The 25,742-nt window shown below is 44.1% G+C and overlaps 1 long non-coding RNA gene across 1 annotated transcript in view; it reads left to right on the top strand.

The window, feature by feature from the left end:
* Positions 1-21,457: 21,457 nt before the first annotated feature.
* The window catches only part of LOC142564359 (uncharacterized), a 198,308-nt gene continuing 194,023 nt past the window's right edge, over positions 21,458-25,742 (top strand). The window contains exon 1 of the long non-coding RNA XR_012824566.1: positions 21,458-21,666. This is a non-coding gene — a long non-coding RNA (uncharacterized LOC142564359). The remainder of the gene's footprint in view (positions 21,667-25,742) is intronic.

Raw genomic sequence — 25,742 nt, 5'->3', positions numbered from 1 at the left:
ACGTTCGAAGCCGCAAGGATGGAGCTGCGACAAGTTCGTGGACTGCATTTGATTTTTTGGGGGGTTTATTTTGCCTCACTACTGACGGCGAACGCAGGCGTTAGCGCCACACCTGCCCCCGCCTTCGTGAGAGCAGGGCAGTCACGTGTTTCGCTCACAGCTAAGTGTTTTGACAAACCTATGGGCCTAACCTGCGGCACCTGCTACGTGGGGTGACCACGTGACAGCACAACATTTGCTGTGTGACACGTCCCGGCCTTATTTGCATTGCTAAATGCATGCACTGGTGAGTTAAGAAGCTCAGTCATCGCGTCTCACGACTGCACCGTTTCACGAGGGCTACTGCCCACCGGAAAGCCAAGTAGGACAGCTTGCCTGCTTTACCGGCTGTAGAGGGAAATAATACATTGAATGCAGGCACCTCGTGGGACGCGCCGCAGGGTTTGTCTTATTTGTTCGTTTTTTTATTAAATCTTTCCCCCTCTTCTTACGAGTGCTAACTTTCGGTGGGCAGCGAAACTGCATATTTCACTAGTGGATACGTAACAGCGAAACTGCAGGAGCAACAAAACCGTTCACTTCGTCAACACTAAACAAACATTTCTTTTTCTTATAGATTGGTTCGGGACGTTCAGAACGATGGGCTATTGAGAACGACGACGTTTAGCGTTACTTGTGTTTTTGTGTTCGGTGCCAGAGTTCTTTTTAAAAAGACTGGCGATGCTGAGCTGTCTCTCGTCTTTCTTATCTTTCTTTTTCTATTGGGTTTTTTAGGTGCCACTGTCAAAATTCTCCTTAGATCACTATATGCTAATTTACAGGGGGGGAGCAAGGCCTCGTAGGGTGTCTATTTCGTGATTTTATTGTACCGTTGATCCCGCCTCTTTATTTGTACATTTGTACCGTCAAGTGCATTTAGGATAAATAGGCTGTTCGCAACATTATTTTTTTAAATATATTTCTCCTGAGACTTGTCCAAACATTTCACTGTCACCACTTACAAAATAATATTCCTGTTTTCCATGTCTTATTACTTGCTTCCAAGGTCTCTACTATCCATCCGGATTGACAGCGAAGATACGAAAGAAAGGAAGACGTGCTATGCTCGTTTTCTGGCATGCCTTCGTCCCCGAGAGCGGTCGAAAGATTGTTTTTTTTTCCCGACACACTAAGGTCAATCTCTCGGAAAGGCTGTCAACTCATGTGGACATATTTCACTTCGGCTGAGAAAGCATCGTCTAGGAAAGAAGACCACAGCGCAACACCCCCCGAAAATGGTAGATTATAAAGCTGACAACGCCGGCGTCTTCAGAGCGCTTCCTATAGAAAAAAAAAACAGAAGAGAAGCTAAATATGATAACTCAAAGAAAATGTTTCAGCCATTTGTGTGTGTGGGGTCATAAACAATGTTGTGTTGGCTATTTCAAAAGCGTAGCTGGCTAGTACAGTTTAACTTTATGCGTGTACATAGTATACCTTTAAGTGGGCAGGCTACATTTCTTTATATAACTAAAATTTCAGTTCTGTTTCAAACAAATTCCAATAAACAAAAAAAAACAGTTTGCGATATTCTTCCGCCTAATGAAATTATAGTGGAAAATTATGAAGGCGTATATACCGTAACACCCGTAAGACGGTCAAGCAAACGAAGAGCCGTTGTTCGAGTCTATTTGTTCAGCGTAAGTTCCTATTAGGTTCTTCTATGAAACTGGTACATTTCTGCAAATATGTTCCACTTCCATAGTAAGACCTGTGTGAATCAAGATTAACAGTGTACAGACAGTGAGATATTTCATTCGTGCGCGAGCTTTATTTTTTGATCACTTACTGGAATTCAGCTGAGTCAATATCAAGAGGCTTGTTTTAAGTGCAAGTGATGTATCTGCCGTACCAACATAGGGGGCAGCAAAAGGCGCTGTTATTTCTTTACATTCCACTGTTCTCCAAACAGAGTTCTTTAATATTTTTTTTGAAAGAGAAAAGGAAGCACCATAGCTTGTTTGTAAGGTTGTTTCATGTGTTCTCGGAAAACGTTGATATGCCGTGCAGCATAAATTTTGTTTATCATTTCTCTTGGAGCCATGGAAACAACCTCGAGAACGAACACAAACTTGTTGACACCAGGAGCTGTTTATATACGCTTGCAGGAGAAACAAAAGATGAGCAGCGGTGACGTGTGCTGCCGTGTGGAAATGGGAAGATGGGTGGGTGGTCCTAAGCATACATATAGGTAACATGTCTTTAGCGTCCTTTGTTTTCGGGTAAAACAAGATAATTACCCATTGTTCCTCCCTGAACGAGACTGTATAATATCGGGTCACATCCGGATTACTCGCCGAATGTAGCCCTTTCTTAAACGATAATAATAAATGGAAGTGTCACGAAACTAACCAATGCTTCTCATCCTATCTGTGCAGGTGGCACGATTATATCACGTTATATTAAATAGCCGGTCATTTCATATACTCAACACTAGCTGGTGTAAAAATAAAAAGGTGACTGAATCTTGTGACGCGAATGCGAAGTGATTCTGAATGTGAAGTGTGAAGTGATGTGCTTCACGGATGTATATTTCAGTTTTGACGAAACGAGTGTGTTTCTCGAGCGAAAGAGAATTATTTCGAAAATGTGCAGTATGGCAGCCCGTGCGAAAACAAAAAAAAACAGATAAAAATATATTTACAAATTTTGGGGCGTCGTCTTATGTTCACTATGGTCTAGGCACACTAAGAGCGTGAACTCGTTTCTCTTTCTTGCATTTTGTCTCGACATGCTCACGACCTTTACCGATGACCACAACTTGAGTTTTTTCTCATTTCCCTATTATCGTCTCCAAAACGAACAAGTCCTGAGCGATGCTTTGTTTTCAGTTCGTAAATGCTTTTTGCGGTTGACCGACCGAACTCGCTAACAATATGTCTGACATTGTGGCTGAATGGCATATAGCCCTAAGACAACAATTCTAGGGCAATAACTTTCTTTATGGAGAGCAGGCCATCAGAGCAGCTGGGTCTCTTGCCAGACACCCCATACCTTTTTGCTTTCGCGTCCAATACCATTTCCTCTGCGTTCATTTCGTCTGCTGCTTTTATAGGAACACACGTTTCCGTATACACAGCATCTTCACGCCTTCTGAGCACGCACTAGCAGAGGTCTTTGGGAAAGGGCCAACACTCATTCGAAGCTGTCCGCAGGCGACGCAAATAGACAGCGGTGCAAACATGCCTTGGGCATCTGACAGCGTGGGCCTTCGCATTTGTACGTTGCTGCCCTCAGCCGAGGCATTCGCGGACGCTGAGTGAACAACCTTGTTTACCGTGGAGCACAGCAGACCATCGGAAAAGACAGCGACTTCCGTTCTGTTTGCACGGACAGAAGCAGCAGCTGCCGGTGAACTCCAAGCTCCTGCAAAAGGGACAACAACAGAAGTCACCAAATGGTTACCTTTCTTCTTTTACGACGCATCTTTAGCTCGCGTTCAGGCTCCGTTGTCATGGCGGCGGTATTGTCGGTGATCGTAGGGCAAATCTCGTACACGTGACGACATCGCACACGTGACGACATCGTGTCAACGACACTTTATTGGATACTTGATTGATTGGCTCGTTCCTAATCAACAACAACAACAACAACAAGAATAGAGTGCAGTTTTGTTGCCATCTTTTTTTCATACATAAGCAGTTTAGGGCCGTTTACGAGACGTACGCTATAACCGGAACGTTTTCTTTTTACGCCAATACATATTATCATCCTGTGATCATTGAACAACACATCGCTTGTGCAGCCATTGGCAACTGGGTATTTACCAATATTTTTCTTCAAATAAGTTACTCGTGCTTTATAGACGACGGGGTCGATTCGCAATAATTCAGTCATTTTTATAAGCGACTGAACTTAACTAAGAAGATACCCTCTAAATTACCGAAGACCCTGCAGTAATGTGCCCTTGTGAGCTGGACGGTTTAACGAATGCGTTGTAGCGCAAATTCAGCGCTTTACAACTTGTGCGTGGTTTCGCGCCTCAAACGTGGGGTATGAGAGCGGTGACTCCTTTGCATGCATCTCGGAGGCCACAGCGGACGATACTATAGTGGACGAGGGTGACGGTTAGCGAACCGTGCAGACGAAGTAGTTCTTGAGAAGATAGCGGTGTCTACTGGAAGTAAAGCTGCTCTCGCAGTGTGCGAGTTTATAGCTTGAGCGATCGCTGAAGTCCGCTGACATTTTTCCCTGTCACAGGGAATGAACCATGACCTTAAAGACATCACCGCCAGGACCGTGCGCAGTAAAAATAAATAAAAGAATAAATAAAAAATGAGGGGACAGGCGAAGCGCTGATCTTACAGACCATTTGGCTTCGTTGGAGAGAAGATAGCAAAGCAGGGCGAAGTTTCCCACCCACACTTTTTCTTTTATTATACGGTCCAGCGAATGAAGTTCACCTTGGCTGCGCTAAGCACTCCAGGAAATAGATTTGCGGAAATGGGAAGGTCCAATGTTGGGGAGCTCGCTGATGCCTTTCTACTCGAAGACAATGTGCAGGAAAGGCTGGGAAAGTATTTTCACGATATCCAGCCAAATTTTCCGCTCCGCTATCACGTTTTATTTATTTCGTGTTTGTGTTCTTGTAAAGTGATAAATGTCTTACCTTTAGTTTCTGTGCATTTGCGTAGCCTTCCTTGTAAAAGAGAACACATTACCGCTGACACTTCCGTAGGTCAAATGATTTTCCTTCAGCCCAGTATAATGTGATGGCAACTTTTATTGCTGTCATCTTCCTTTATTGTAATTCTCTTCGTTGCAGTTCGCGCTTCGTCTGTAATATGTTCATATGCAATATGTTGAAGCTACTTGGAGTTCAAATAATGAAGTAATCACACAGCGATTATAACTGGCCACACAGAAGACGAACACTAGCGTTTGACTCATTCTGAATTCACCTGGGTGTTCATAGAAGTATCGCGTTACTATTTTTGCGACAAATGGACCACATGAAATATGAGAACTATCTCTTTTTTCTGAGGCGGGCACAGATAATTATTGCAAAAAAAAAACAACAACTTATGTACGCTATTTTCCCAGGGAATTCTCAGTCAGGGAAGCCCATCTGTCGTTTGTGGACGATGTATAATTTGTTTACGCTGTTGATCATCAAATCTAGAATAATTTCGCGTTTACATGAACATTTATGTATGTGGCTTGCTGCTACTTGCTCTAGAAAACTTGCCACTTGTTCGAGCAATCCTTTTAGTGATATTGCAAGATATGTATGACAAACAAGTTGCCACACAAAATGTCGTGGACCACTGCTAGCATTTTATAGAGTGTGCTATCACAAGTAAAACTTTGCGTAATTACGAGTCTCGGAGGCTCAAATGACATGCATCAAGCTTCATACAAGAAGTTTCACAAACCAGTGCATTCAGCGAGTGCAATTTACTACTGCAATGAAAAAATTGTAATGCTATTTCAGGGGTCGAATGAACAGGATCTCCGGACCTCCTAGGGGGCGGCCTATAGGCCCAGGTCACGAATTTCTCGCATTTTCTAAAAAAGTTGTTACCACCCCCACCATTTTTGCGTGATTGAGTACTGCAGGCTGCGACACGCAATCGCTATGCAGTGCGTTTCACAACAGGCTGTAGAGTTCCAGTGTTGCGTTTTCGAGCCAGGTTGGTAATGGTAATGTACTTGAAAATGCGAAGAATCTAACTGGCTTTGACTTGTTCGTGTTGCACTTTTTGCTGATGTCACATCTACCTACATTCGACTGCCCCCATGTTCAATGGGTTATTTTTGTGTTTGAGCAGGAAATAAGACGTAGTGCCTCATGTCCACATTGTTTTGCTCTGACATAGCAACCGCATCTGTGCACGCAAACGTGTGTGGGAGTAGAAGAAGAAAGCTCCCCTTAGGAAAGAAGAAAATCAGAGGATCTTACGCATGCGAGAGAATCATTGATAGGCGAAGCTTTCTTTCACGTTTGTTGAAGTGTTGTCATTTCAGTTCTCCTTCCTTTCTGTGTAGTTGAATCTTATTGGCTCTGTGAATGATGTCAACTTATTATCGTTTCGTTTTGTTTTCCTTCAATGACAACGCATGGCCCACTGAGTGGTATTGGTCAAGATTCGGATGGTATTGGAAACTTGCAGTTATAACAAAAATCATTAAAAATTTTCATGAGGACATCAACAAAACATAACGTATCGAGAATTTTAAAAAAATCACCCTGAAGCAATTTAATTTTCCTCCCAGCCTCCCCAAACATTTCATTGCACATTCCAACTTAGGAGGCCCCTAGAGAAAGAACGTTCCAGAATGGAAAAATATAAGGCAAGTGATGTTAGAAAGCTAATACAGCGACACAACAAGAAATTTTTTTAATTGTCTGATCTTCTTCACAAATCAGGCACCGAGGGAAGGGCGCCGCACCAGCCTTCTGGCCGTAAAAATTTCATACAGGTATCCTACAAATTTCTGTTCACTTAACTTCTTTGTTCACGCTGTGCTAATTCTGTTGCCGGCTTATTTTTCAGTTCTCTGCAGCCGACTAAAATTTTTTGTTGTCGACTTCTCCACTACTCCACTATTCGATGCCCGCTTGCCTCCGACTTTGTTTCATTTACATTCTTATTTATTTATTTATTTTTTACTGCTGATTTCTCCACAATGGTGCCTTTGTTGTCGGCTTTGGCATGCAGTCAAAAAAAGATAACGAGTGGCACTCCTGTCATGGTCGCGGTTACTCTCTTAAAGCGACGATCCCTTTTCCTTTTCTCCTCGCTTTTTTGGGTCCTCACTGCTGCTGCCTCACCGATTACACAATAACTTGGGCCGCTGGGCTAGTCACACTGGGCGTGGGCTCGACTAGACGACAAGGGACATGGCACATTTCAAATTTTGTGTGTGCAACTGCATGTCGTTCTGAATAGACGCTTTTCAGGGGGCATTATGTGCGGCAGGGCATTCGGCACATGGTACGTGAACATTCTTGGCCAGTGTCCCCCAGAATGGAAGTGCGCCCGAACAGACATGCAGAACAAGAGACAAGCAGTGAAGAAGTCGGCAGCAAAAAAAATTGTACAAATCAGCTGCAGAGAAGGGAAGAAGTCTGGCATCAAAAGCAGACGAGTCTGGAGAAGGAAGTGAAATGAACAGAGTGGGACGAGAGCTTGCATTGCGGGAAGAGCGCTGGACAACATAGAAGCCGAGAGGAAGTTACGACAATTCAGGGAACATCGAAGAGAGCTTGGCTGATAAGTGATTCCCCCATATGTGTTGGGTCCGCATATTTTTTTTTCTTTATCGCTTTTCCTGTCGAGACCATTTAATCGCATCGATCTTGACTAGTTGCGGGTTTGATCAGTCAAGACATTTTACGAAATAAGCGCCCACACGGTTAGGGGGAGAGAAGAGTTACAAAATGTTCACACATGTTTTGGCACTGGGTTCGGATTCCCCAGTCTGTGGAACTGATTTTTCAAATGAGCGGCTCTGTGCTGGCACACTTTCTCAAACTCAAAGCATTTGAAGAACAACAACAGTGACCTCAACGAGAAGAAATAAACAACAACACTGCCATCATTTCCAACATCATCATAATTTCATCGTCATAAACATAACAGAATACGATCAACAAGGACTTCATAGTGTAGTTTGAGATTTCAGGGAAAACCCGTGTCATTACTCGGCTCATGATGGCAATATTCGTGTTGATCATGATAATTATCTGGAGGAGAATAAAGAGGGCAAGCAAACCTGTTCGGGAGAAACCGTTCTGCGAAAAGACGGGTGATGAGACAGAAACAAGACACGCATCTTCCATATGACCGAGCGACTTCATGGTAGAAGGAATGAAGAATCGCACTGAGACTGCAGAACCCTCGTGTCTGGTACTCTTCGTGTTCCAGACAGTCATTAATCCTTTTTTTTCTGCTACCGTACCGACTCCCTTCCCAGTGTCATAAAAGCAGCGCCAATGTTTCCCCTTTATTTGGCAACCAATTAAGTGAACTTTTTCACCCTGCAATATTCCTTTCAAACAATTGTTAGAACCCAGCTATGTGTGTGTATATATATATATATATATATATGTGTGTGTGTGTGTGTGTGTGTGTGTGTGTGTGTGTGTGTGTGTGTGTGTGTGTGTGTGTGTATTTTTTTCCAATACTGTTAGCCCTTGCGGGCTGTTACAAGGGTGCGGGAAAAAAATTTCCACAAACACGTAACACCAGTTCCGCAATAAACAAACAATACATTCAGCATACACATGACAGTTTACGCTCAAATGATTCAGTTGTGTGCGTTTCAATAAATACATCTGCGTCAAGTTTGTTCCAATCAACTATAGTTTTCACAAGAAAGGAAAATTTGAAGGCATAGGGCATTACAGCATGAGGGTATATCAGCCATATATATATATATATATATATATATATATATATATATATATATATATATATGGCTGATTTCCACGGAATCATGCTGCTTCCCATTGTTCTTCTGTAATTTTGATAAATGGCGACCTCTCATGGTGGTGCCGTTAATAAATGTGATGCTGGCCCACCACTCCAGAACGAGGGGTCGCTCTCTGTCTAGATAGAAATAAGGGGAGAATTCGGTGACCCTACGCCGATAAATGACGTTCTCTGAGAGGAATGTTTGTACGCCTTCTCTCTTCCGACAGTTCCCGCGCCTCGCCCAACTTCCCTTGGTCATATTGGCGTGGTACCTTTCTTTCGTTATGCCCTGGAGTTCACGGTTCATATTATCTTTCTAATAACGCCCGAATTCAGGGTCTTCATAGATGACGACCCAGCGAAAATCTAACATGAGTGCTTTTTGGGCAGGATGCGCTCATCAGCGAAGTTCCTGAATGGCTTAAAGGTCTTTCTCCATCTATCCAACGAAATGATTGGCTCAGAAGGGCATGTCAGGGCCACTGTAAATGAAGAAATAAGGACGAAAAAACAGACTGGGGGAACTTGAGCGTTAATTTCCGTCTTTATCATGAAGGCCTACTGTGAAGGTGTTCTGGGTGACTCAGTCGAGACGAACAAAGTTTATGACAACAGAAAAATAAGATTCTCGTGATGCTACGCATAGGGTAACCGCTGTCATAGCCGGCTGAGAGGCTGGGTTTTATTAATCGGGGCAGGTATCATGTAACATGGCCGCTAATCTGGGCTCGTATAATGTTGTTCCATTCCATTACTTTCTTGTCACCCCCTCCTACTCATGGGTGGATGATCTTGGTGATAACGAAAGTGCAGCGTTCCTCGAAATACTGAGGAAGCGTGTAATGAAAAAGTAGAGTTTTGCTGCCCTGGACAAGTATTAGAAAACTACAGCTGCATTTAAAGGAACCTTGGGCTGGTATCACGTAGCTATTCTTCCGCCGTGATAAGCCGCTCTTATCATGAACCGTTCATGGCGAGTTGATCCAAAGGTTAACGCAGACTAAGCGCTGCTCCGACCACTGATGAAGGCGAAACGGAGTGGCATTAGAATACAGTTGCCACATCTTTTATCAATTGTTGCGCTTTCATCAGCGGAAACATGAAAGCTGCAACGAACACGTCTTTGTTATGCCAACGCCTATACTAACAGTGGACGTATAAAATATAGCTATTCTAGAGAAGCCGTTGCGCTAGAAATTTTTCTGAATGTCGCAAGTGAACCTTAGCTCTTCGTACGACTTTTCCACGTAACGGAAGAGAAAACTGTCATGCACCGACAGTACTGCACGAAGTTACAAATGAAAGCGTGGTATTATTCTCAGGCGGTAAAATTTTCTTTGCGTGAATCTCTCTTTGCCTCTTGAGCGTGTACACTGCTGCTGATGCTGCTGTCTTGCATGCCGCGTCTGGAGTTGGTTAGAACGCTTATGAGCTACATGGAAAGCGTGCGGGTTGAGAGGAAAGGCTATGTCAAAAAACATGCTTCGCTTGGGGGCTGTGAGAACTTTCGGACGCGAGCTTTCTGGGCGTCGCCACAATGGCCTCTGAAGCTGCCTGGCCATTGTTATAATGCCCTTTGGAGCTCCCTGGACCTCGCCACAGTTCCCTCTGGACTGCTGCGATTACGCGTGAGCCCTCCGCAATAACATTGTCGAAGCCCCATCGCTTACGTAAAGGTAAGTGATGCAGCTTGAAAGAAGATGGCTTACCTAAAGGTAAGCTACCTGCTTTCTACCATTCAAGCTTCCTCCTCTTTGAATTACTGAGCGTGAGCAAAATTTTGCTCACGCTGATTAGTCCAAAGAGGATATGGCTGGAATAGTAAGACAAGACAGAGAATGTGTAGAGCCAAAGTAATCACGAAACGAGTGAGTAAACTTGCCACTCTTTCCTCGTGTCAGCTGACATGCATGGGAAGAGCGCAGAGAGTGCATGGGAAGAGCAAAGGCGCTGTCAGAAAGCACGCCTTGTTTGCTGTTTCTTCAACTAATGCAAACACTACCCCTAGACATGGCGATGTTTGCGAATAAACTGGAAAAGGAAGTTTAAAGTACGGCACGGAACCTTTTTCTATTTCTGAAAAAAAAAAGTCAACATCCTGAAAGTTTGTCCACAAGAACAACGAGCACAGGCAGTGCAGGTGCAAAGCCGCGCTGAAGCACCGCAGTGTCAACTTGACGTTACGCAAGCAGCCGTCCAGTAAATCAACACTTCAGCCGCGCTGCGATACGCCAAGTGTGGCCATGACAGGCCTAACGTTCCCGCAGGCTACGAATAACGGCGCACAACGACGCCGTCAGCAAACACGTCTCACTGTGTGTCCTGTCACCACGTGGACAAACACAAGCGGTGTACTCATCGTAAAGCTTACCATCACTTCACGACTCTCGCGTGTCGCCAACGTCACCTCCAATTATCGTCAATCAACGCGAACACAGAAAACTTGGCTTACATTAATTCCCGCGGTGCGTGGGATCTGCGTGGTGCACTTTGTTTTTCCTTTCCAATCTGACAGCTTTCCACATTTCCTGGAAATTGTTCTGCCGTATGTTTTCCACGGTATTCAACAAGCTTTACGTTTGATACTATTCCTTCCTGGGGCAGCAAGGTCTGGCCAACCGACGGAGCCTATAGAATCTACAGGACTGAACAATTTTATACGCAAAAGGAATGTTACTTGTATGAGGGGTCAAAACTAGGAGGACAGAGAACAAGAGCACGTGACACAACAAAAATGTCAGTGCTTTAAGGCGCGAAAACGTTTAAAGCAATGAAGTAGTGAACGTGCTTGTGTTCTTTTGCACAAAGCTGAGACGCCGCCAATTTTACAATACGCATACATACATACATACATACATACATACATACATACATACATACATACATACATACATACATACATACATACATACATACATACATACATACATACATACATACATACATACATACATACATACATACATACATACATACCGAAGTACCATACAGACAGCCGAAAGTTGACGTCGAGGAGCCCGAATGGCGAGACTAGCAATGAATAGACTTCATACTCTCTGCTAACCCTGGCATCATACAAGATGTGGACACGCTGGGCAAAGTGCGCTGCCGTGACCATAGGATGGTAAGAAATCGAATTAGCCTAGACTTGAGGAGGGAACGGAAGAAACTGGTACGTAAGAAGGCGATCAATGAGTTAGCGGTAAGAGGGAAAATAGAGGAATTCTGGATCAAGCTACAGAGCAGGTATTCGGCTTTAACTCAGGAGGAGGACCTTAGTGTGGAAGATATTTATTTTATTTAATTATTTATTTATCCTCAGGGCCTTCCGGCATTAGAGAGGGGAGTGGGTTATACAACAAATAAGAAGGAAATAAATCATGAGCTTATACACAATATTTGCTAAGTATACAATGTTAGCTGAAAATATGATAAATGCAGTAATAGAACATGACATATAAAAGTAACATTAAACAAGAAAAAGGAAAACACCAGGAGCAGTTCGTACAAATGTTTGCTATTGTACATTGTTAGCTAGTGCTTTTCGAAAACGACCATTTTTATTAATGGAAACAATGTCAGAAGGAAGTTCATTCCAATCTTTCGACGTACGTGGCAAAAATGAATGTAAGAAGTGTGTCGTGTTACATGTACCAATTCTAACTTTATGATGATGATCAGTACGGTGAGATAAGTAATATGGTAGCGACATGAATTTTGGATGAAGTATAGGGTGGTGATACAGGCTTATGAAAAAATGAAAGGCGGGAAATTTTTCGACGTGTTGCTAGCGGTTGAAGACCCAGATTCGATTACAGTGGAGAAACGCTCGCACCACGGTAGTAATTCCAGAGAATAAAACGAGTGGCGTTGTTTTGGATGAGTTCAAGGGAATGTATTAGGTTTTCGTGGTAAGGGTCCCATATAGCTGCAGCGTATTCTAATTTTGGCCGCAACAGGGTTTTATAAAGTAGTAATTTTAAAGGAGAGGGTGCATGAGAAAAGTTACGGCGTTAAGTATCCCATCAAGCGGTTAGCTTGATTAATTATGTATTCGACGTGATGATTCCATGTTAATCTAGATGTTAGATGTAGGCCTAAGTACTTATATGAGTTAGTAGTACTTATATGAACGACAATCTTGTGGGCATCATTAAGGAGTGTGCAATAGAAGTTGGTGGTAACTCCGTTAGACAGTATGACAATAAGCTATCGCAGGAGACGAAAGATCTCATCAAGGAAAGCCAATGCATGAAAGCCTCTAGCCAACAGCTAGAATAGAACTGGCAGAACTTTCCAAGTTAATCAACGAGCTTAACACAGCTGACATAAGGAAGTATAATATGGATAGAATTGAACATGCTCTCACGAACGGAGGAAGTCTAAATGCAGTGAAGAAGAAACTAGGAATAGTCAAGAATCAGGTGTATGCGTTAACAGACAAAGCCGGCAATATCATTACTAATATGGATGAGATAGTTCAAGTAGCTGAGGAGTTCTATAGAGATTTGTAAAGTACCAGAGGCACCCACGACGATAATGGAAGAGAGAATAGTCTAGAGCAATTAGAAATCCCACAAGTAACACCGGAAGAAGTAAAGGAAGCCTTGGGAGCTATGCAAAGGGGGAAGGCAGCTGGGGAGGATCAGGTAACAGCAGACTTGTTGAAGGATGGTAGATAGATTGTTCCAGAAAAACTGGCCACCCTCTATACGCAATGCCTCATGACTTCGAGCGTACCGAAATCTTGGAAGCACGCTAACATAATCCTAATTCATAAGAAAGGGGACGCCAAATACTTGAAAAATTATAGACCGATCAACAGTAATGTCCGTTGTCTACAAAGTATTTACTAAGGTAATCGCAAATAGAATCAGGAACACCTTAGATTGCTGTCAACCATAGGAGCAGGCGGGATTTCTTAAAGGCTACTTCACAATAGACCATATTCACACTACCACTCAGGTGACAGAGAAATGTGCGGAATATAACCGACCCTTATATATAGCTTTCATTGATTATGAGAAAGCTTTTGATTCAGTCAAAACCTCAGCAGTCATGCAAACATTACGGAATCAGGGTGTAGACGAGCCGTATTTAAATATACTGAAGGATATCTATAGCGGCTCCACAGCCACCGTAGTCCTCCACAAAGAAAGCAACAAAATCCCAATAAGGAAGGGTGTCAGGCAGGGGGATATGATCTCTCCAATGCTATTCACAGCGTGTTTACTGCAGGTATTCAGAGACCTGGATTGGGAAGAATTGGGGATAAGAGTTAATAGAGAATACCTTAGTAACTTGGGATTCGCTGGTGATATTGCCCTGATTAGTAACTCAGGTGGCCAATTGCAATGCATGCTCACTGACCTGGAGAGGCAAAGCAGAATGGTAGGTCTAAAAATTAATCTGCAGATAGCTAAAATAATGTTTAACAGTCTCAGAAGAGAACAGCAGTTTACGATACGTATCGAGGCACTGGAAGTGGTAAGGGAATACATCTACTTAGGACAGGTAGGGACAGCGGATCCGGATCATGAGACTAAAATAATCAGAAGAATAAGATTGGGCTGGGGTGTGTTTGGCAGGCATTCTCAGATCATGAACAGCAGGTTGTCATTATCCCTCAAGAGAAAAGTTTTTAACAGCTGTGTCTTACCAGCACTCACCTACGGGGCAGAAAGCTGGAGGCTTACGAAAAGGGTTCAACTCAAATTGAGGATGACGCAACGAGCTATTGAAAGAAGAATGATAGGTGTAACGTTAAGGGATAAGAAAAGAGCAGATTGGGTGAGGGAACAAACGCGAGGTAATGACATCTTAGTTGAAATCAAGAAAAAGAAATGGGGGGGGGGGCACGGGAAGGAAATGTCATGAGGAGGGAAGATAACCGATGCTTATTAAGTGTTACGGACTGGATTCCAAGGGAAGGGAAACGTAGCAGGGGGCGGCAGAAAGTTAGGTGGGTGGATGAGATTAAGAACTTTGCAGGGACAACATGGCCACAATTAGTACATGACCGGGGTAGTCGGAGAAGTATGGGAGAGGCCTTTGCCCTGCAGTGGGCGTGACCAGGCTGATGATACATACATACATACATACATACATACATACATACATACATACATACATACATACATACATACATACATACATACATACATACATACATACATACATACATACATACATACATACATACATACATACATACATACATACATACATACATACATACATACATACATACATACATACATACATACATACATACATACATACATACATACATACATACATACATACATACATACATACATACATACATACATACATACATACATACATACATACATACATACATACATACATACATACATACATACATACATACATACATACATACATACATACATACATACATACATACATACATACATACATACATACATACATACATACATACATACATACATACATACATACATACATACATACATACATACGCGCAGGCACACGTACAGGAACTGGACGTAAGCATGCACAAAAGCACGTTCCGATAGGTAAAGCAAACATCTCTACCAAATCTAACTCTTCATGTTTGTAGATACAATAACAGCAGTATTAGTTCATGCTGTTTTATACGTAGATAGCTTTGTGAATACTGCCCCTGTTTTATCTGTTCCAGGAAATTCCAGTGGAAAGCATAATGAAGCTTTCTCTTGGACGCTCAGTGCGGAAAAGTTATACTGGATGGCCGAAGCCAGGAGTGAACCTGAATGGGCGCCTGAAAGCAGAAAAAAATAACTGAAGAAGTGTCTTGCGTTCCGGTATTTGACAAAGCCGCGCAAAGGGCAGTGCCTGTTCGCAATCCAATCATGTTGGCAGTACGACCACAGTGGATGGCGAATGCCTTGTACTTGCTGTGTGCGGGGTTTTGTCTTTGTATTAATAAAGCACTCGGCATCTCAAAACAAGGCGCTCGGTATCTGTTAGCCGCACTTTCTTTCTACGTGTACTCAGATATACCGATGCAGCCTTTGTATCGCGTGCTACGAAGAAATGTTGAGGTTGCGCTGAGCGGCCTGTTGCAGTTATCGACATCTAATCGGTCCGACAGATGGCAAACACCAAGCATGGTTGTATAAGGTTGTAATTACTCAATAAAAGATTTCTGCAGAAACAATGGAAGATGATTGTCAAGGTAAGGAAATAACTTATGCGGACAACAGAAACCAAATGGACAAACTAGCAATACTTCCGGTGCATTTTCTGGCGTCGATAACAGTGTTTGATGAAGGCGGCAGAATTTGTCATGGACAAGTTTGATAGTACGAGGACGACGACGATGGAATGCCAACAATGGTGTGACACTGAAACCGCAACAGTAGAAATGATGACGGCACGAACACGACGGCAGCACAAAGACGGCTTGACGACAAACGGAATCAGGACTGCGTGACGACGATGCCATAACTATCGGCTTTGCGCGTGAGATTTATTATCCACTCGTTTCCTCCACGGATGCAAAAAATACTTCCGCGACCATTTGCTTTAAAACCATGCAGGTCAGCCACGCTGTGAGGGTCGGCGTAAGCGAAGCTGCGGTGAGCCGACGAGTCAAAAAGGAGCGTGTCTCGACAAGACATGCGCAGTGGTGTTCCGCGCATGGACTGTAAAATAATTTGCACCCTTCAAGGTAAAAAGGGGTGTATAGGGAGGGAGAGAGAGAGAGAGAGAGAGAGAGAGAGAGAGAGAGAAGGAAAGGCAGGGAGGTTAAACAGACTGGAAAAAGGGTGTAAATGTGTATATAACTCACAACCTTACGGTATTGAGCAAAACGAGAACAAGGGGAAAGCAGGAGACAACGTTTCGACAAGTGGACTTGCCTTCTTCAAGGCGGAATCTTGGCTCCTGCTTTCACCTTGTTCTCGTTCTGCTCGTCGTCTTGAATTTCTATCTCCCACTTTCCCCATTATTACCCTTACGGTGTGATTCGTGCAGTGTAAAAATGTTTGCACCCTTAAGGGCGTTTTCTTGTCGCACTGTAACACCCTTACCGTTAGGGCCTTACAAAAATTTATAGAGGACGACAGCAGAGCTCTGAGGAGACGTGCGATAACAAAAGGCGTAGTTGAAAACTATGCAATCATTCTGAAAGCCTTGGGCGCTTAGAAATATCCGACAGGAGAGTTTCCTATCTCTCTATGTGAAAATCACGTGTCGGATATTTCTGTGCGCCCAAGGCTGTCAGAACAATTACATAGTTTTCTACTACGTCTTTTGTTATGGCACGTCACGTCAGAGCTCCGCTATTGTCCTCTATAAATTTTTAAGGCCCTAACGGTAAAGGTGTTACAGTGAGATGAGAAAACGCCCTTAAATGTGAAAACATATTTAAAGTGCGTAACGGACACCCCGAGGGTGTGACATAGACACATTTACAGCCCTTTTCGTTTTTAAGGTTGCAAATTATTTTACACTGTATACGTACGGGCGTCAATCCACGTGGTGTGAAAACACGACGCAGCGCCGCCATAGAGAACGCCGTCTGAACATTGAGACGCTGCAAATTTCTTTGACAGCAAGTGTATCTGAAAGAGCTACTTGGTATTCCAGGGACGAACTCGGCCCTGCAAATCACTTGCGCGAGAGAACGAATGCGCCCTTACTCATCGGCGCCTTCGCATCGGCGGAGATAGGTCGACCGCCAAGCACCACGAAAGCGGATGAAAGAGCGACAGAAAGCAATTCGCCCTAGAATTGAAGATGGAACGGGTAAGTTTGTCTCCTCGCCACACCGCAACTGTCCAGCTGTAGCTGATGGCACATCAAATACTCACACTTCAGCACTCGGCCAAAGCCGAATGGGTGTGAAGGTCAGGGAGTCAGGAAAGAGGAACAGCAAGGAGAAGGAGGCTATGTACAATGTTACGCCGATAATTACTAAATCCACCTGGCACTCGTCGATCGCGTGCAGAATCACTGCATACAGTGTGCATGTCGTGCAACAATTCCCTAGGCGGAAGCAGTTGCCGCGTGCTGAGGGCGTCAGTTCCCCATATAACGCCATTGTTTTCTATGAAAGTCGGCAAGGGAAGGAACATGCAGTGACCCTGTGGCCAGGGGTGCCCTCCTAGCTCACTCACGTACACAATGCCCTTCGCGCTTTGAATACCAAGATAACTTTTACGACCAAGATGAGCGCCGGACAGCTATTAAGAGGCAACGAAGTGAGTATTTAGCTTGTCTTGGTAATAATACTCCCCTTCCCAGATCTTATTCACGCCCCCAGCAAGTCCGCCTGAGGCAACTCGTGACTCTTACCGACGCTTCCCCGGCCAAACGACAGACTTTCCTTCATGATCTACCAAATCTGGGCAAGTGTTCCAACGGCCAATTATTGAATACTACTGAACACAACATTTTGGGTCTGTTCCCAGTTTCAAAGGGAACGACACATTCTGGTGGACACCCTCCCAACTAACTTAAGACCGCAGTCGTTTACGGATCTCCTAATTCGGCCATATCCACCCCCAGCTCGCAGAAGGGGTATGGGACGCTCTTTTCGTTTGATCGTTCATCCTCCTACTTTTCTTTGTCTGTTATTCTCGTCTCATAAACCACCATAACCATTTTCCCGTCCCTCTTTCCATGAGGTCTGATGCACAGGCAAGAGGCCTCTGGTTTCTTTTTTGCATAATAAACGTTTGAAAAAACAACAATGTCGAACTGGGACTGCAAACTTAAAAGTGAAGGAAACCTGCCAGTCGCGTCTTTGTAGGGTGCGCACAGTAAGACGGTAACTGATTTCCGTATTCACCAGCAGGCGTTGACTCGAAATGGGGGATGTGCGATTACTTGCAAGTTAGGCTACTCATCCAACGGGGTCTGTGCTATGCTAATCGTATTCGATTTAAGAACTGACTATTCAAGGTTGTGGAACATTCCTTTCTGTTCGAAATTTAGGGCGATGATTGAAACTTGCAGAGAGAAAGACAGATCGAAGTAGTAGCTGTGTTTAATGATTCTACCGCAGGGGAACAACGACTGCTGAGCAGAGGGACCAGTTCCTAAGCAAAAGCATAGCGCAGCTAACTTCTAAGTAATGTTGAGACATTCAACACGAATTCCTCTTTACACAGAGCTTACGAATTTCCTTTATAGATTTAATCAAAGAAACTTACTATTTGGGCAGTATTACCCGACTTGAGTCCGTTTAAAGTTGATGTTCAATGCTGCAAAATACTACAATGTGCTCCCTCAACGAACAAATCTTTCTACGTGCGACCGATGAAATGCCGTTTCTGTGCTTCACCCCTTTCGTTGTGACGGTGTATCGAAAACCATCGCCGTTCACTTCTTTCTAATTTATCAACCCTCGATTGGCCGTACGTTCAATTATGATTGTGATTGCACATATGAGATTTCGTAAATGAGCCTTGGGTTTTGTTTTCTTTTCGAACGACCTCAGCAATTTTTGCTTTGGTTTGTTTAGAAATAGGAAAATATCTGTTTTGCGATTGGACATTCGAACGACATTCTACTCGACTCTTCGCAGGTGGTTTGAATAAAAGTTCTCCCTATTCGACGACGCCTGTTATGATGAGGACGTTTGTCATGTTTTCACGTGTACCGTAAGGAGAGAAAGGACGCATGAGAGAAGCGCGTCAATAAAAAAAGATATCTCGCGCAAGTAAGGGAAAGAACAAAGGGATGGGTACACTCCATACATTCACTGAACGCGACCGGGAAGCTCGAGGCTAATGCCAAAAGCCGAACAAAACGTCCAGCGCATGCGCCGTTCAAAGAAATTGGCGGATCCCATGCACTGTGGGAATCGATGTAAGCGAAGCTTTGTGGGCGGTTTCCTTTGATTGACGGCAATAAGCAGTGATGGTGGCGGAAAACATGCAATTTCTCGAGCGTTTAGTCCGATACGAGAGTGGCGAGTTGATGTTAAACGTTACCTTACGTGCGCCACTGCTGTTTCTCCGCGTAGTCCGCAGAACACACAGCGACACTTGTTTGCTCGAGGCGTTGCTGCGCGTCATTGTTCATAATCTACGAGAGAGTTGAGCGTTATCATTGCCTCTCACAGGACATCGCATATTTTCAGAAGTGTTAACCTTTAATTAAATTATGGGGCTGTACGTAATTCGAATATTATTATAAAATTGTATGTATACATTGGTGTACGCACATTCGCGGTCTGAACCACGTATCGCTGAGTAGCGAAGATGCTCCTCCTGCGCGAGACGCTTTCTTTTGGGGCGTCTGGGTGTCCGCGACGCCGAGTGCATGCTTTGGAGGCATTTTGCTGGCGTGTTTTTACGTGCTGCTCCTTCCGCATACGTGATCAGCAGGCTGCCGAGACGCCATATCCAAGCACTCTCTTCAGGCTGTGGATGATTGCAATGTTTACACTATCAGGGCCCAGCACGCCACCTCAAAGTACTGGCGCCTGCATTTCTGTCGCATAGGACAGCAGCCACAGCACGTTCCACTTGTTCTGCGGGTCTCTTGGCCTCCGAGCTCGAGCTCACCCGCGGGTTCCGCCAAGCAATCCTGCTTCTTTGTTCTTTTTTCTCTCTTAGCCCCGAGTTCCCACCATCCGGGCCACCTGACCTTGGTTCGCCTTCTTATCTTCCTTTTGCTTTGTTCACATAATGTTCACAAGTCACGAAGCACAAGGAGGAGGAGTGAACTTTTTATAGAAATGAGCTGACGGTGGAATCGTCCAAGGTGGGCGGCGTTCCTAGTCCAGGAATGCTGTGGGCCTAAATATAAATAAAGAAAAGGAATTCGAAAATAATCAACTTCCACAGGATGGATAGGTGGGCTAGCTGGTAGTGCATTATTAGAAAAAACTTAGAGCGCTATAAACTCGGGCAGGACGTATAAAAAGAACAAAAGGGGCGCGTGTAGTGTGTGTTCTTTTTCTACGTTCTGTGTGTTTATTACGTCTGTGTTTTTCTAATAGTAAACTTCAGGCCCGTTCCTCACTACGCACACTCGAACACTTTATGAACTCACCGAGTGCAACAAAAGGTAAATTATTGGCTGTAGCTAGTGTCGCCGTAGGGCGTATGTTTACCAGTATGGACAGTGGACTCATGTCGTGAAGTTTTAGGTTAAGTTAAAGGGCCGATAGACATAACGTGGTTATACTTGAAGTTTGAACTTGATTTTTTATCTATACAACGTACAGACAACAGGGGCACAGACAAAAAGCCATAAAATCGGCTTGACTATGGTTGTTTCACAATACCATAAGGAGTTGCGTCCTGCGTATTCTGGACTTTTTTTATCACTTGTGCGTAGTCCTCATACCAAAATGTGTAATTTAAGGTGCGACAGTTATATTATAATGTTCGCACTGGTGTGCGCAGCCTGTTGTCTGAAGCCTCAGTTGTATGTCATATGTGCCTCTGATACTCCTATAATGGGGAAAACATCTACTTGTTATAGGTAAACTTAGCGTGTGCACTGTTTCTTGTCATACGCCCGAAAACAAAAAAAAAGGATAGGCCAATGTGTACACCAAAGTTGAAAAAAAAAAGAGGCCACCATTCGACCAGTGCAAGCCAGATGGCGCCTTAATGCCGTGCCACAGCAGATTTAGAGGGTTCACTATGGTTACGCGGAATCTGTTTACTGCTGGCGCAAACTTGTCAGCGGGAACTTGAAGCGGCGATTGCTTAAGGTGGTATCTTTTACAGCACGCTCGATCGATTTGCTTGGCACTTTCCCTAGCATGCTACTTCGACGTATATGAGCAACAATCCGTAAGTCAGCGGCGCCGTGTATGAAGGGTCGCCTGAGTTTGCTATCACAAGTCATTGTATTCCTAGTTTAATGCGATGGGCTATGCGGTTTCTGTTGCTTTGTGGCTTGATGTCTCTAATCGTGTGAAAACATTAATACCGTAATTTATTATTTGCAAAACGAGGTTATTCTTCTTTATCTTTCCAGGTTTCAGCGCGAAGAAACAGATTTCCAAGGGGCCCTATATACCTCCACCCAAAGTATCGTCAAACTTCGGCCTTCGCCGTCGCACAGCCGTGTCTACTCAGCGGTAGTGTGCTTGCGGTGGTGAATAAGCGCCCTCTGCAGTGCCCAGAGTGAAGTGATTGCTGTAGAAATTAGGCTGCGCCGAAGCTGTTTAAGACCTCAACTGCACATTGAAAAAGAAGTCGACTCTGCGGTAAGCGGTGTTACACTTTGTTCACTTTTTCGCATCGCCGACATCGTGCACTTTTAATTTGCTACGATGGACAGCCAACACACAGCGGCACTGCATGTTATTGAACTTGATATCCGACGAAGGTATAACAGCGCGCGGAATACATGCTTTTTCGCGAATGCGATAACCTGAGGCATCATTCCCGTTTATCACATATGGCCATGTATTTTTTTCGTGGTGTATTTTCTTATACGCATAGTTGCGACCCGCTTGCGAAAACTACTTGGAAATGAAGATAGTGAGGCGAATGTCCACAAAGCTCCGACCGCAGGTTTAGATTAGCGTCGAGCTCGTTCGACCTCACAATGAAAGAGCGCGTTTTTTGTGAGGCTGAATTATTGAGTGCTGTGAGCCCAAAGCTTGCTTGTAAGATCTTTAAAGAGCGCAACGACAAAGGAAGTGACAGTAACAACAAAACTCAAGGCGGCCACTAGGTGTTAATTGATATACTAAGCCATGTCTCCATGTCTTTACGCAGAGCAGCAAATGTTATTGCATAACAACTGCTCGGAAGTATACGAGCACTTCATAGAATACACAATAATACTCTAAACCAACCTGAAGACTACTGGGAAGTATATGAGCACTTCACAGAATGAACAGTAAGGCTCTAAACCAACTTTAATATTTTACTGTCAATGTTCTCAGCCTATTTGCTATTGGAAGCGCTGCAACGCAATACGACGGAAGGAAGGAAAACTTTATTTGTTCCTGCAAGTAATGATAATTAACCACTAAGCGGGCCGCTCCCACGTCGGGACCGGAAGGCCAAGCCTCACGGACACGTCGTGAGCCTGCTGGACAGCCCAGAATTGTTCATCCAGGTCCGGGCTGCCAAGTGCAGCCTCCCACCTGGACGCATCCTTGATCGCCGAGTCTTCAGTTCTTTCGCAAGACCAGAGCATGTGTTCGAGCGTGGCTAAAGCACCACAATCTTGGCAATAAAGCTCTGTACGAGTGACTGGCGAAACTAAAAAAAGGGAAAGGTTCGTCTCATAACCAGGATTTGGCTTTCCTTTTGTCACTGTATTTAGGATTACATTGCACTTGAAGACGCTTTACTCTTTTTCTCTATAGGTGCCGGTTTGACTTCATTCAGAACTTAAAATCACAATCTCTTGGACGGTGCCGAAGCGCAACAACGTCGTTTCTATTTCTGGGCACTCACGTTTTAAGATGCGAAAGCGCACTGCGTCAGTGAAGGGCCCTGAACCTTCCTTCGTTGTTTATTAACGTGCGTTTGCGACGCCCATTTGAAGCGGCTCACAAGAAGGCAGCGTATAGGCCTAAAGATATCCCAGAGAACGGTCGGCTCATCTCGTCGCAACCTCATTGCGGTCAGCGGCTAAGCGTACTTCCGTAATGGTTGGTCGCATTCGTAATGTATGCAAACGTACGTGGAATCATTATTATATGGGGAACTCGTGTGTGGTCCATCTCGTCATTGGCAGCGTTGTATTGGGCTCCCAGCTCAGGTAATGAGCTCTTGGCGTGATACCTGGTGGTTTACGCCGGCGTTTGAAACGCTTTGGGGCGGGTTGTTTGCGTCGCGATGAAGCGTTACCGGTGGATCACAACCAATACGACAATCACTACCTCATAGGGGTAATCATTATGGATCTACAGTTCCTTTCTTTCCGGAGCGTAGCAAATGGAACCTTAGTCTATTTGACAATACGAATAAAAGTGGAGGAACGTTCTTTCTTTAGATTATTTCGTGAATTTTTCCTTCTGGTCTGCGTGTTTCATATATAAAGAGCGTGTGCTGTGTGCTTGGGTTTTAAGAGAACTTTAGACCCATGTGACACATCATCGCGTATCTATTGCCATTATCACGGCTAAAATGATCCGCTTCGAGGGCCCACATCGTTTACTATCAAAATAGAATAAACAAAAGGAACACAGAGTAACATTGAAGAAGCGTTAGTAAACGGAGCTATTTAAGATTACAGATAATAAAACAATTTCTTGAGTTCGCTGTTTCATCTTGCAAATAAAAAAAGATTCCTGAGAACAGTACTAGTGGACGCAGTTGAGGAATGTAGGAGTGCCCTCGTAATGAGTGGCTGTTATATGCAGTAATGAAATCATAGGAAGATGAAGGTAGTTGCGCCCAAGCGGCGAAGTGCAACAAATGTCAGACTCCACGTTTCCGTTTCCAGAATCCGCCTTCTACTTGGAAATGAGGTCGGTTCACTTCAGTGCCTTCATGTGCTGTTCCTGTGGTGCGTAGCTTATAAGGGTATTTGACCGACATGAGCGTGAGGCAAACCCCCAAATGCCGGAAATTTCTCTGCCAATAAATCTGCAGGCTAACTGCGAATGCGGTTGTCAAAACAACAACCGGGTGCGTGGGAAGTTTTGAGGAAAATGCACAGATTCAGATGCCTTTAGCACATTCGGAAGCGTTATCTGCCAGCTACATGGAGTCTGCGTCTTTTTTAGGCTCACTGCAAGGTAACAGGAACAAAATTTTGAAAGCGAATCAAATGCCGCAGCAAACCGGAAGATGTCAGCAATTTATTAGTGTTCCGCTGATTCTTTTAATCACGAAAGAGGGCCGAAACAAGAGAGTAATGTACGCGAGAACGAGCAAAAGATGAACGGGGGAGTTTTTCTGCATGCCTAGACTTTTTATGTGGTCACGCAACCCCTTCCGCGAGACGCGTTTAAGGTGATTAATACTCAAACACAAAATAAACCGGAGCAATCATCTCATCGGTTATTTTTAGTTGTCAATTCGAGAAAGTTTTCACATCGTTACTGAATTTGTAAGCTGTCATATTTGCTACGGCCATGACGTGTGACTGATTCGACATTGGCGAAAGATCGTCACGAGCTCAAGCCAATCAATCCATTCCTTTCGTTGTCAAGCTATGCCCGTGCTCAATGACTGTTTAGCTTGCCTGCCACCAAAGCAAATTTTATACCACCTGTTTCTTTTTTTTTCTGGCACATTGCTTTAAGAATGGCATGGATCATCTAGCGCGATTTGGTGTCTTCAGATGATTTAACTAAAGAGGCGGACGTCGTTTGTGTCACAAATCAGAATGTCCAGGTCGCTAATATAAAATACTTGCTAATCAAGTTTGTTTATTCCCTTTAGCGCTAATACCATCCCCAATTTCGAGATATCCGTCCTCAAAATGTGCAAGAGAACGCGATGACGTTACAGTTAACATCGTCCCATGCTGGGTGACGCACGCTTTTTGCAAACTGTGCGCGACAACGCTTGTGTATCTTATAACACAATTTAAATCTAGATATGTGGTACGTTGTGATAACTTTAAGGTGGAAGCATTAAGTGGCTTTTACTCCCGATGGCCCCGAAAAAAAATAAGATGTATCCTCCTGTCCAATGGTACAAACACTATCATCATTAGCAATGGCTTATACCCAGTCCCTAAGCAAGCAAAAAATACACTGGTTCATCCCTTTCGTAATGCAGACGCTACAAGAACTTAACAATGTAAAGCGTACCGTACATATATTCACTGGAATCACGCACACAACGTATAGAAACGCGGCGTCTAGTCGATTTGTACAAGAAAAAAAAATACACACGCAACCTTCTCAATGGCTCCCACCCCATAAGCTCGTACCCCCGTAGGCAAGCAAAAATGCAATGGCTCACACCCCCGTAATGCTAAGGCTACAAGCGCTCAGCAAAGTGACGCGAACAGTGCAAGCATTCATTTAAATCACCCATATGACACAAACCACAGCATACGTTTCAATCCCCTGCTGAGAGCGTGCTACGTAAAGTCGAAGAGAAACGTCGTCGGTGCAAGTCTGACTCCGCTTAATGCGTAGCTGTAGTTGAGCGTCCAAAAAGGAACCCAAGAAGCCGAAATGCGAAAGCAGCAACGCGACGATGCGAGTCGGCGCATAACCAAGTGCGCAGCAGGTTTCCGCCTTCACGTGTTGCAGGATCCTAACATGCTGCCGGACTTTTTAAGATTTTTGATAAGGAAACATGACTTCACTATATTGCTCAGCTTCAATTTCGCCGTTGGAACATGTTCTGTAAGGCGACT

The sequence above is a fragment of the Dermacentor variabilis genome, chromosome 11 (assembly GCF_050947875.1).
Source record: "Dermacentor variabilis isolate Ectoservices chromosome 11, ASM5094787v1, whole genome shotgun sequence".
Lineage (NCBI taxonomy): Eukaryota > Metazoa > Arthropoda > Arachnida > Ixodida > Ixodidae > Dermacentor > Dermacentor variabilis.
This window is presented reverse-complemented; position numbering and strand designations above follow the sequence as displayed.